Consider the following 14,461-nt stretch of genomic DNA (forward strand, 5'->3'; position numbering starts at 1 on the left):
TCTAATGAGATGTTCAAATATAGAAAACGGAACGACTCCTTGCTTTCACTGTGACATTTATTCAGCTGGAGTGAACTGTCTACACCACTACATTACTTACAATTTCTACCTGACCTTGGGTGGTGAAGTGTAATCTTTAAGGAAACTATCCATTTAATCTCACTCGCCTTGTTAGCATTTAATTAATATGACAAATTTCCAGATGTACAAAGGATGTTAGGATTAGAATTCAATTTTCCCCTCAAACGGCCAGTAGCCAAGGGCAGTGAGGCCATCTCTGGCACCGTTGAGTTCTGAGCTGGGAAGTCACCCGGACCTGGTGCTGCTTCCCGCCCCTCGGAGCACTGAGCAGGGATCACTCCAACTTTTGCTCCACAGGGAACAGCCAGGTCCTCTGCCAAGACCTGTTCTCCCACCGACTCTCTGTCCTTGACCCCTAGAGGTCTGAGTTTTGCTTTGCTGCTCAAGGTCAATCTAAGGCTTGGGGCTACAAAGAGAATCTTCTATGCACTGGATGCCAGCCTGCAAACTCTCAGGTCTGACTGACCTGTAGACGCCATATGCAAAATGTTTTATGCAGATTTTCAGTTGCAAAAAAAAAAAAAAAAAAAAAAACAACAGATGGACTTAAACCAGAGATCTCCTCATCTATAGTTATATTCTGCTTTCCCAGAATGTAATTTACTCTCCCATTTTCCCAGAGATGCACTATTTTGATATCTCTAGCTCGTTCTAACCCCATAAGTCACTCAACAAGACCAGTCCTTAGGAGTAGAGAATAATGCAACTCCAAGGAATGGAAAGAACATCCAACCTGAGATCAGGGAGACTCGGGGTCCACAACCACTAACTGGCTGTGCATCTTTGGAAGACACCATCTCCTCCCTGAGAACTGTCACTCAAACATGGTAGTGGAGCTGACACCTGAATATGACCTCATGACTTTTTCTCGCTGGCTAGAGATCAATGGACCATTGGAGTCCCATGACCTAAGCCGAGGCAGTACGAATCTGAATCTCTCTTTTGGTCACTGGGATTTGAGCCTGAGAGCTCCTGACCTGTCTGCCGGGTGTGTGGAATGAAGACATGTGAATGAGGGGCCCATGGAGCAGGCACATGGGCATGCTGAGGTCTCTGCAGAGAGCAACAGATGGCATCACTGTGCTGAGAAAAGGAAGACCAATCGGTAAATAATCCAGAGAGAACGAGACAGTGTTTGTCAATATGAATGTTATAAGGACAACCACAATCTAAGAGGAAAGTTCTGCACCTGATCAAATCACTTTCCTCAGTTGTCTATGCTATCTTCTGGCCCCTTTTCAGGCTCATTTACTTTTTAACCTACATAAGTGAATAAACGACTTTCACTCTTTTTTGACATGATACATCATGATTGCTTTCCCATTTTTCTAGTATTTATTTTACATATTTTTCCTCAATTTCTCTCCTTTTTCTACTTTCCTTTCCAGGCCCCCAATATTGTATGGATATAAAATGTAGAGTACCATCATTTTTTTCTTTTTTTTGTTAAAAAAAAAGTGATCATACAATGCACAGATTTTTTTCTTTGAAGTTGTTTGTTTTTAAATGTCTTTATGGTAAATTATGCACTGTATTCATCTCTTTAGAAGGCAGCATAATATTATCCAGTAGGGATCTCTAAAAAGGGAAAATATACCCCACTGCACAAGGAAAAATATTCAAGGGTCTATCTCTGTTTATCTCATCTTTTAAAAATTTATATTATTTATCTTATGCTTAAGATATTAATACATGCAAATAAATATCTGTATTTTGAAGGGAGATGTTATTATTAAGTGGGCAATCAAAAGTGCCTAGAGACCACTAGTCCACAAACTCGGGAAACAATTTATTCATACATTTTCCTTTTAATGAAGATCCAGGCTATTTCTAGATGCTAAAACAAGCATCCCTACAAACTATGACACAACAAGCATCACTCTACATGGACATTTATAATATTTCATGTTTTGAATTCTATAGGATAGATTTCCAGAAGTAAAATTTCTGATTCAAAGGGCGTGCATAGTTTTAATGTTAATCAATATTTCTGATCTGCTCTCCAAAGCATCTGTAGCAATTCACATTTCCACCAGCAAAGAAAATATGAGTCTCATTGAAATTCATATTTCCATGAAATATGAATGCTTATTCTTCTGCATCTTTACAGACTTCAGGAGTTATTACTCTTTTCAATTTTTTCCAATCCAACAGAAGGGTTGAAAAATGGCATGCAATTTGAAAGCATCTTTAAGAGTATCTTCATCTATGAGAAGGGGCATTGGACAAAGTGACCTCCCTTCTAGCTAAAGTATTCATGATTCTCTAATTGCCTGTTTCTGAGCTCACCTGTTAGAAGGTGTGAGTTAGTCCCCCTTCACCACGTGTTTGTGAATCTCAGAGACATCTTGGGAAAATTTGCTAGAAACTTAACAAATCCAGGGCTAGAAAGAAAGTTGAACGTGGTCCAGAAGATCATCTTGCCAATACTGCTCAGCTTGTAAGAAACATTGAGGCCAAATCCCTGTGATTTCATCCAGAACAAATAATAAAAAATAGTATGTAAAATTTCTAGTATGAGCATATTCATAGTAAATATTTTAAGATCAATGGCTGCATGAGATGCATTTTCCTTAGAGGTTCACTTTTCAAAGAGCTTTGTATTAAAAGTGCTAGTTCAATAAATATTCATGGGGAAATTCATTGATGTGTTTTACACTTAGAGCTAAAATTTCAAAGGTCCTGGAAAAAAAAGATGCATGATACATTTCTTACCCTCTTAGAAGAAGTGGTAAAAACATGATCTGCTTGGGTTTTATCACTATAAATCCTCCCAGGAAGGGATCTGCGTGTTTTTTTTTTTTTTTTTTTTATTCCCACTCTCTTCTAGCTCATCCTGGGACAAATCACAGCCTGGTCAGGACACAATTTTGGCAATAAGCACTGAGGGGGCAAGGGGAGATGTGAGGTTAGGAAGGTTTATGTACTGAGCCTTTTCAAAGTCTCCAGAGCTGTTCCCAACAGTTACCATTTAACAAGCACTTCCTGCCTGATGATCCTTCTATGTACTCTCTCCCTAGAGCCATGTGATATAGGCGCCATTATTATTTCTATTTTGCAGATAAGAAAACCAGGCTTCCAAAAAGGTAAAGCTGTTTTCCCCCAAGATCACACAGGTACAGTTCAGAGAGAGACAGATTGAAAACCAAGCCCATCTAGCTCCAGTTCACTCCATTATTAGTCCCTATGCACCAATCTACAATTCCCCAGGTCTCTAGGTACTCACTGCAGAGTTTGGAGAAATCTTGGTGTGGTGCTGAATGCTTTCTCCTTTGTCTCCCCTGCTTCGTGCCTACTCTGGTCATGAAGCATCCCACAGTCCCTGTGACATCATTCTTCTTGGCCCTTTTGCCTGTGGCAGGAAACAAATCCACACAGGCAAAAGAATTGGAGATCTGGCCACTTATTCCTGCCAATATTTCTCAGTCTTGAGTAAACGCATTTATTTTTAGAATGGCAAGTTTTTACCCTTGGCCATGGTCAGATCCAATTGTTTCCTTGCTTAAGATGCTGAAATCACTTCCAGGGACAGAAGAATAAAACCCAAAGGGTTTGGCTTGGCTTTCAGGGCCCTCTGCATCCTGCCCATACAACCCTCTTTTCCATGGCTGTAATCCTCCATTTATGCTTCAGTCACTGTATATGATAGCTCTTTCATCTGCTTGGAATGTCTTTTTCCCTCTCTGACTATTCGAGTCTTAAATAGCCTTCAAGGCCAATTTGAATGGGCCTACCGCCTCTAGAGAGTCTTTGCTATTCTCCCAGGCAGAATTGATGGGCTTCTCCTCTTCAATCCCCACAGTTCCATCTCCCCATCCTTCTGCTGGGAGCCATCTTTGGTGATTCTTCCTATCTGCCTTTGTGACTGGACTGTGATGTGAGCTCCTTACAGCAGGGGCTGTGTCACGCTCCTTTTTCTACAGCATCCCACTTGTCAATTGTCTCCAAGTAGTAGCAACAGGGACATCAACCTCAGTAATAATAGTGAACATTTATGGAGGATTTAAAAAGCGATTTTACTCAATCCCCAGAAGAATCTCATGAGGCAGATTAACAGATAAGGAAATGGGTTTTCTGAGGAAAAATGGCAATTCCCAACCTAACCACACTGACCCACTGGCTTTATATGGTGCCCATTAAATGTCTGTTGAATGAAAGAGTAAACACATTAATAATTAAATGAGTAGTAAGGTGGGGGGAAAGTCATATGGTTCCAGAAAAATCATCCAGTCCATTGACTAAAATTAGTCCAATGACTCAAATAAAGCATTCCCTAGAATCCAAGCAATGATAGCTTTCTCTTCTACCAGTCAGTGGTTGCCTTCCTCCCGCTCAGGAAAACCTGCATGGCATTCTTATGATAGAAGCCACACCAATGGGTGTCCTTCCTAACACATTTCCAAGAGATACAAAACACCATTCAGGGTCCAGGACAAACTCTGACTATCTTCAGGAGGACAGGGCCTTAGAACTGCACCCAGGCCAGTGCAGGTAGGTGACCAGGCTCATTTATACCTCCTCAGGTAGTTCTCTGGGGCAAACACTAATCCTAAGGCTGCCACTTAGTGCTAGAGAGCAGAACAGGCAGGAGAAAGCCAAGTGAATGTAGGAAACAAGAGAAAGGGTGGAGAATGAGCAGGCCACGGTAGGTGGACACAGGCTTCAGTAGTCACAGGTACAGACAGAACTGAGGGCATGGAAGAGAAAATGGAAGAGATTCAGCCCTTAACCAAGTGTCTGTCCCAGAGAAGCTGTGGTGCTGGGAGAGCAGATGTGCTAATTCAGGGAAAGGACACATCACCTGGGCCTCAGCCAGAGACAGACAGGGTGCTGCCCACCCACCTGCTGGTGGTCGCCCAGCCTTCCCAGTATTCTGAAGAGGGAGAGAGCCCTGCAGCATCCCCAAGATCCCTTCTTCCCTCTTGCCCCTCCTAGAGAAGATTTAGGGACATAGGAAAACAGGGACACTCAGGGGCACCACACACATAAACACACTTTCTTAGACACACACAAACATTCATACATGTACAAAACTTCACATGCACACTCACACTTACGTACACATACTTTTATCTCACACCTAAAGACATAAACACATTTGTTCCCACATTTCCCAAACACACAAACCTGTACACACACACACACACACACACACACACATATATATTTACTATACTTGAATATACACAAGTGTGTAAATGTGTATGCACATACGCAAAAGGAGACACAATTTCTACCTTACACATACACATACGGACACATGAACACGCACACAGGCCGCATGGACACATACATAATCATACATGTATGCACACATACTTACACACTCCACATTCTTGACAGTTTGTCAGTTTTCCAAAGCACAAGTAAATGGATGGATTTCATTTCTGGAGAGAAACCAGCATGTTCCGAAGGTCACTGAACTAGGTTCTTCCCTCTGAGGGGCTGCTAATTAGCTCCTTAATCCTAATTTTCATTCTTGATGGCTTGCTGGCCTTGCACATGATAGGAAAGTTGACCTTGAGGCCAGCGGTCAATGAGGGGCCAGAGAAAAGAGTTACATGGCCAAAAAAGGGGCATGAAGGAAAAGAAAATGCATTTCATACAGAGGATTTAATTTTCAGTTAGGAAAATTGAAATAATTTCCTAAAGTGTTTTTGGAAATACATGAAAGTATTTTTCTTTTTGAACTCAAGAGACAGCTCTGGAGGCTGTTAACTATCTTGTGGGGTGTTCAAGAATCTGGTCCTCTCTCCAAAAAAGCTGAGAACCAGTGGCAGTGGGGTCTGAAGTGTCTGCCAAAATCTCAAAGCATAAGATGGAGAAGTTTCATCTGATTCAACTGAATTCACCCATCTGGTCATCTGTCCATCCATCCATCCATCCACCCATCCATTTATCCATTATCCATCTAACCATTCATTCACACATACAGCCTCTGTTCATTCATTCATGTAGTTACCATTTATTATCCTTTGGCCTAGCCTTGGGGTCCAGGTCCCCTGAAAGGACTTCCAGCATCCTCTGGATTATCCATGAAAAGGGAGGGCTACTGGCTCATCCTTTCCTAATTCAAATGCAAACCAGGGGATAAAGCCTCTCAGGTGTGAAACTCCCTGAGCTTGAGAATAATGCAGTAGTTAGCACTGGGCCTGGCCCAGCCAGACTGTCTGGAAAGACCTGCTGATTCAGGATTTACTGGTGTCCCATGTTTAAATGCCCTCAACAAAACTCCACACTTTCTGTCTTTGAAAGTCTTTCATGATGGAAACCAGACTGAACGATTATGTAAGAGTGCTTTTTGCGACAAGTTTATGGGTGTACTCTGAAAGAAGCAAACATATGCCTATTAAGCATGGGGAGAATTATCAGCGAATGCTTTTAAATGACCAATAAAAATGAAATTATCATTGCTCATTGTTTTTTATGGATCATAATGTGGGTTTTTTTTCCTTATAGAAATATCTAACAAACTCCTTTCCTAGACGCAGGCCCTAATTACATAGTTAGCACACAGTAATACATGCAAGTGGGTTCTCGCCTGTCATAATTCATCTTCATAAATGTAATTGGCCCAATGAAAGGGACCACAAAATAATCCTGTAAAGAAGAGATGGATTCAATTTAAAAAAAAAGGTTTTTACTCTTCTCTTTTCTGCAACTATAGTTTGGGATAGAACTTTTTAAGAACATATCAGATTCCCACCACCACCACCCCCACCCCCCTGCAGATTACCATCCCTACCCCAATTCATTGCTCCATGATTTATTGAGACCTTGCTCTATTCAAACCCATTGGCAAAACACTGGAGTAAATCAAAACTTGAAACAAACTCCTCACTGCATGGAAATGGCAATCAATTAAGGAAGTAGGTCTATAAGCAGTAGGCAGAAATGGGAATGGGGGGTGATACAGGGTCAACAGCGAGAGATGCAGAGCAGGGCTAAGAGAGTTCAGAGGTGATGTGGTTGCTTCCTGCTGGGGAATCCGGGAAGGCATGATGGGAGAAGTGGAATCTGAGCTTAACTGTGAAGTACGAAGGGATGGGTGGTGTGTAGGAAGGTAAATGGTCACTTTGAGGAGCTGAAGCAGAAGTGGGCTCACTCAGACTGACATGGCAATGATTTTGGCATGGTGCAGACAAGGGAAAGATGGAGTGGATAAAAGTTGAAGGTTGCTATGAAGTGGGGGAAACATTTAAAAAAAATTTTTTAGCTCAAGGCTGAGCATGCCTTCCCTTCTACCTATACAATAAAGATGAATGGACACAATCAGTGTGGCACGCCCCCTTGCCAGACCCTGTGCTGGGGCTATGTAGAGATCCAGGTGATTTAGGCTTCCAGCCTACCCCCCACCTACCCAGAAGGGAAGGGAAGAAATGATGATGTGGCCAACACTGGCTTGAACTTATCTCTGTACTTATTATCAGGGGATGGAGGGGGTCACTGTTTCAATGTGGCTATCCGTCCCAGATGAGCTCACCATCCCTCGTCTCTATCACAGCAGGCATCATTCGCAGGAGGCTCTAGTTGCTTCCAAGGCAAAGACTTTTGGACCATTTACTGCCAAATACTTCTTTTTTTTTTCTCTAACTCAGTCACCAGCATTTTCCTTCTTGAAATTCTGAATGAGCCTAGAAAAGATGCTGAGAAGAACTGCTCAGGGAGGCAGGAGGGGAATGCAAATGAGGATCACAAAGCAGAATCCAAGAGAACGGGAAAATTCAGGAAGAAAGTAGGTGACAGTGTCACAAGGTATAGACAATTAAAATAAGAGAAGGTTTGGGAAGTGTCCATTGGATTTGGCATGGAGAAAACCATTACTGGCTGAATGAGAGCCAGAGGGCAGAGGTCAGGGGCAGTAGCATGAGGAGTGAGTGGGGCTAGACAGGCTGAGCCACAGAGCGGGTGCATGGATCTAGTCAATGCCTGCAGTCCACACCTCTGCTTAGTGTTTTTGGTCTTTATTCTCATTAACAGACCTAATAACTCTTAGGAAATTATATCAGCTTTTTACATTGGACAAGTTTTGTGATGGCTTGGACTAAGTCTACCATGGTGTTTCCCAACCTTTCATGGGACACAAAGTCCAACTCAGTCACCTAGACGCAGTGTACTTTCCTTCTCTCTTTACCCTGCAATGTCTGCTTATTCTCTCTGCTTATCTCACTTTTCTGTCCCCGGCTGTTTATCTCTATGGCTTTCTTTGTGGTTGACTGAAATTTTGTTTCCAATTCTTCACTGCTTTTTTTTTTGGTACTGGGGATTGAACTCAGAGACATTCAACCCCTGAACCACATCCCCAGCTCTACTTTTGTATTTTATTTATAGACAGGGTCTCATGGACTGCTTAGCAGCCTTTCTTTTGCTTTTGCTGAGGCTGACTTTGAACTCATGATCCTCCTGTCTCAGCCTCTGGAGCCATTGGGATTACAGGCATGTGCTACCTCTCGCAGCTCTTCACTGCTTTTAATAGGATTTTACTTGCATGCCCTTTCCATGGTCCAGTGGTCTAAAGAGCATCCTTCCCTCCTTCTTGACTTTTGGGTTGACTGTAGGACTTGTTTGAGCTAATGAGATGTTAGTGAATCGATGCAATCAGAGATTTCAAAGGTTCTTGTGTAATTGAATTTTCTCTTTCTATACTCTGGTAATCCACCATGAGATTATGTGCCAGGGAGATGCTGCTTCTTCAGACTGGGTCCCAGAAGAAACATGTGACTAGACCCAAGTCTGTCCTATAGCCTGGAGCCCTGTCAGCCAACCTGTAGTATGAAGCAAATCCACCCAGCTGAGCCCAGCTAGATCAGCCATACTGTAAACACTAAAAAAGCCGAGCCCAGCTAGATCAGCTATACTGTAAACCATTAAAAAAAAAGGCATACTTATTTTAAGCCACTGAGTTTGGGGTTGGTTTTTTGGGTAGCATTTCTGCAGAATCAGCAGAATCAGCTAACTAATCCATCTTGCTTCTTCAAGTACTTGAACCCTAGCAAGACCAACTATTAATACAGCGAGTTAGAGAACTTCAACCATCATTACAAACAAGGAAAACCTTCCCTTCAAGGTTTTAAAATACTTATTCCAGAAGGTTTATTTCTTCTTCCACTCATTTGTTCATACATTCAACAAATGACTACTTGTGTTAAATCTTAGCAAAGGCACTGAGGCCAGGTAAGGGGTAGTTATACTTTTGAAAGAGATACATTTCACCCCTTTCCATGACAGAGAAAGCCATATACACAAATATTTACACCCCAAGATACCTGCCATATTTCTTACCCTAAAGCAAGCCAAGTGGAGATAAAATGATCATTCTTGCAAAAGCCCTTGTTTATACTTAAAAGCAATTATCTGTGAGTATGTTAAAAAAAATCTATAGTAATTATGAGCTTGTCTTTTTCTTTTGCACAGATCACATCAGCCAGTGAAGAAGTGCAATGCAAGACAGTCTTACCATATGTCAATATCAAATACATTTTCCTTTAAAGTGTGCTTTGTGCATCCTTCTGGAAGATGGGGAACGAAATGCACTTGTAAACAGGCAGAAATGATTCACAGGATCGTGATTGCTTTTCATCAGCTGCATCAATTATATTCAGCAATGGGACTTGGTGAAATACATTTACAACTTGCTAAAAACACTCCTTGAAACAATTCAGACCTTGTTAAATCCTGGTGTGCTCAGCCGAGCATGGCTAGGCTAGCAATCGGCAGAACTTAGTCCAAGCTGACTTTACGCCAAGAGGAATGGCATGCTGGGCAGATTCCTTCTGATCTCTCTTTCCATTGTCATAAGACAAAGGACCAGGAAGAATAGATTTTCATTAGAATGTTTATAAAGCATTCAAATCAATCATCAAACCAATTGACCATATTATCCCAAGTGATAGAGACATAGGGATATAAGTAAAACAATAAATAAATGGTCCTGCCCTCAGGTCTCATAGGAGATACAGATAAACATGCCATTCCCAGCTCCTCTATCTACTAAGGATGTATACTTTATGTGCAAGTACTTAACGTATCGGTCTCTCATGTATCCCATCCTTATTCCATTAATAATAACAATAACAAATGACTGCTGAGAGAGCTAGATAAATTAATACATGATATGGTAGACCTCACTGGTTGTCTGCTCAATATCCACAGATTCCATTGGAGTGCAATGCACCCTGACAAAATACTCACTTTCCCAGACTCCCTTGCTGTGAGAGCTGGTCACATGTTTCAGTTCTAGCCAATGAAAAGTAGATGGAACTCTTGGTGAGCTCATCATTTCCTGAATAAAAGGACATAGTTTTACGAGGGACACCCCTTTTATCATCACTCCAGAATCACATATATGGAAGAGCCAGCCAACTTGAGACTGTGAAGGTGAAGCTTGAGACAATGAAGCAGGAAACTGGAAGGAACTTGATTTTCAAATGACATCCTTGGGCACCTGCATAAACTCCATTTAATCCCAACTCTTTGTCTTGGGAGGAATAGCTCTCACATAAGCCACATTCCTCCTTAAGCTACTCTTTGTGTTTCTGTTCTATACAGGAAAACACATGCATAACCCAAAACAAGCAAAGTGGCTGGAGTAGAGGAAGAATTTAATAAATGCCACTGATGTCACAACATTTAGTCACAACATTGATGCTGTGACTAAGTGGCATGATGAGAGAAACACAGGGGACCATCAGACCCCTGAGGAGGATATCTAAGCCCTACCACAAGTGGAAATCTCTTGGAGAAGGAGAGCACTGAGGCAGAAATATGGAAGGTCAGGCAGGGGTGCTGTTAATTCTAATGTTGAAGTCTTTTAAAATAATTTCTTTTTTTTTTTTGTCTGACCTGTCTTCCCATTCCACAGACCCTCAACCTAGAATGTTCCAACCTCTAGTCTTGCCCAAGCCAACTTTCATTCTTGTTTCCAGAGAAAGTTTTCTCAACAAAGCATGACACGTCTCACCTGTGAATGAAAACATCCTAAGAGTGACCCCTCTCTTATACAGGGCCTCTGAAAGTGTCCATCAAAGATCCTGTAAGAACAAACCTGTGTCTCCAAGGAGGCTGTCGCAAGACCTGAAAAGCTAAAAGATATATTTGATCTTTTATGCTAAAAAGTATCGGAGCATTTTTTGTGTGTTTTTATTTTATGACATATTCTTAATTGGTTTTAATGTGAAAATGTTTTACTTACTTCCTAATGGATTTAATTCGCATCTAGGAAGATTTGCTATCTTTAGTCAGCAGTTCTGAGTCCCCTCTCCATCCAGAGCGTATGCCAGAGCTCCCTGTTCCTACATGGAGATGGCACCTATTTGGCCTGGGACACCTCCTTGCTTTCTCCAGCCCAATCCCTCTTCACTTAGCATCTTTTATTCCTGGCCATCTGTCCAAATTCTCTGCTTGTACCTGTGTTATGGAGCCTACCATGGCACAGTTGGAGCCATACAGTCTCCAGTCTCTGATTAAATTGTGAATCTTTCAAGGGCCGGGGTTGAATTTGATTCAGTTTTCCATTTATTATTATGTAACAAATTACCCCCAAACCTAAAAGCTTTAAAAGTTGTCATTCTATTTTGTTCGTGAAGAATTCAGGAAGAGATCCACTGAGCAGTCTCGCCTGCAGTTTGCAGTCACATATCAGCTAGGGCTACAGTCTAGGAAGTGCAAGGTGGCTCCCTCACCTGGCTGGCAGGGAATGCTGGCTGTCAACTGGAACATCTATGTGCATCCTGTCTTATCAGGCTTCCTCGGGTTGTTCCCTCAGAACAAGTGTCCCAAGAGAACCAGGAGGAAGCTCTGTGGCCTTATCTGAGCCAGCCTCAGAAGTCATATGGTCTCATATCCAATCACATCTTGTTGGTTGCAAGGGAGTCCACATAGATTCTAGGAGTGGGGAGTTAGACTCCATTTCTTGCTGCTCACATTACAGAAGGGCATGTGGGGTGGAAGCAATTATTGACACTCTCTGGAAAACACTGCCTAGCCTCGTGAGCATCCCAGCATTTATCCCGGTGTATGGTGAATGAATGGGATCCACGAGTCCTCCGAACTGCCACCGTTCCCAGGATAAGATTTTTCACGTGGAAGGGGAGTGAAATCACGTTCTCCTTTCTAAAACCCTTTCCAACACTCATTCTGTCTCTTTCTACCTGAAGATGACAGTTGAAGCCAAGAGATCAAAAGAGCAAGAGGGAGGGAGAGACAGGGGCGAGCTGGAAGATTTCTAATTCTTGGGAAGACGAAAAATAAAATATCTCCTTGGTTTCTTCTACTGCCACCAAGCTTCAGTTTTTCTTCCCCACTCCCAAAAGGAAATGGAATGGTTGGAATTCATTTGGAACATGAATTAATGGTCAAATTAAAAAATGCAAATCAAAGCTGGGTTCCCCCACTGGAACCATCTCTGTCCCCCTCACTCAGAGCCTCCATCTTCCACCTCCCCATTAGGGCAAAGAGGGCTTTTTGGTCAGCTCATCTCTTTAAGCCTCTGCTGCAGTTAAACTCTATGATTTCCTACAGAGCCACCCCCACCCAACCTAGCACAGCGTTGGCCTCCCGGGGAGAGGCAGCCTGTCATTCAGAGAACTCTCCTTCTCCAAAATCTAATATCCCCTCATCTCCCATTACGAGTTCAGTTATGGGAGCCTTCATAGCAGGTGTCATTAAATAGACATTAAGACCCAACAGGGCATGTTTTACGGGACCATTACCATATGCCTGATGTTTGCTGTGACAAATGGAGATCCAGCCAACCACGCCATGTGATAATGGGCCGGGAAACACCCCCTGGGGTGAGGTAATGTGATTAGAAGATGAAGCTCTCATTGTTTAATGCCATCCATTGGAAGGGGACTGATTCCTCTTTGCTGACTTGCCTTAAAGTCGGGTTTCGCCCTCTTCTTCCTGGGTTCATCAGGTACTCGGGCAAGGGGAGTTGGAGACTCTCTGGCCCGCTGTGGCCAGATTGAGCATGTTTTAAGAAAGTCTGCAATGTGATTCAAGGACCAAACTGTCTCAGTTCCCCTCAAGACGATTGGACTTTGGGAGGTAGAGGCAAAACAGCAAAAGTGAGAGAATTCCCTTCTACTCATTTCCCTAATATTATAACATCTTGCATAATCTTGCCAAAACAGAGACATTAATATTGGTGCCATACGATTAACTAAACTAGAGACTTTTATTTATATCTCTCATGTTCTTTTCTGTTCCGTGGCCAAATTCAGGAAACCACTGTTGTGTTTGGAGAGATTATTTTTGAAACCTGGACAGTCAAAATCAAATCCAGAACACCTTGGGTTTGCAATTGATTTTTACTATGGGTTTTGCATTATTTCCCCCCTGAGGTCCCCTGTGGCTTATCCTGTTCCACAGGAAAGTTTTCCATTGGGTCCCTGAGTTGTGAAGCCTATGGGCATTGCCAAGGCTCTGGAGGGGAGAAGAGCACAGTGTGTTCTATAAGAATCATATCTCCCTCAGGGTCCTCAGAGTGGATGGTGTTCCACTGAACTGACTCCCAGGTACCTTGCAGACTCCACCTCTCTCCTTTCCTGAGTCTTAGTCTGGAAAGGTGAGGTCCTGCAACCTGGCAATCTCAGTGCCTTAGGGGCACTGAAGGATGTATCTCCCTCATGCATGACGGCCAAGGAGGTTCGTCTACCACCTTGCTCCATACCCTGCTCCCCTAAGACTCAAGTTCATGGGACAGTCACTTTTTGGAGTATTATATGCATGAAAGACAGCTCTTGAGGGGCTTGTACCAGCAGTTAAATGCTCCAGCCCCAAACTAAAGCACATTACACACGTTCAAACGCCTTGACTGAAATGAATCTCAGAGCTGTGCCTAACTAAAAGGAACCAGGAAGTGCAATCCTCCCATGAGACCAAAAGCACAGAGAATTGAATTGTTGGGCAAACAGCAATGATGACGACCTCTTTCAAGGATCATATGGAAAGGCAGACCTGCACACCTGTTTCCCCAAATTCGGGCTGGGTGACTTTTGGCTCTGAAGAGTTTATATGCCACTTGGGGTTCCAGAGATGCTCACAAGGTTGGTGGGACACTGGGCTAGGGCAGACAGGAGGAGGCAGGGCAGAGATAGAAAACAAAACCAAAACAAAAAACCCACATTAGCCCCTTCCCTCAGATGCTCTGCCTGAAGCAAGTACAGAGAAACAGAACCAAATAATCAGGACCCAAAGCTCTGATACAATCCATTCTGTCATTCTGCTAGGAGAGAGGATAGCTACACCATTTATGCAATTTCTTCTACAATGATCCAAGTCCCTATCATGTGCTTCTAGGGTCACTTAAGATTGAGGATCCACCTGCTTGATGCTTTTACATTTAAAATCCCATTTAATGATGTAGGCATTGGTGCCT

This window comes from Urocitellus parryii, chromosome 7 (genome assembly GCF_045843805.1).
Source record: "Urocitellus parryii isolate mUroPar1 chromosome 7, mUroPar1.hap1, whole genome shotgun sequence".
NCBI lineage: Eukaryota > Metazoa > Chordata > Mammalia > Rodentia > Sciuridae > Urocitellus > Urocitellus parryii.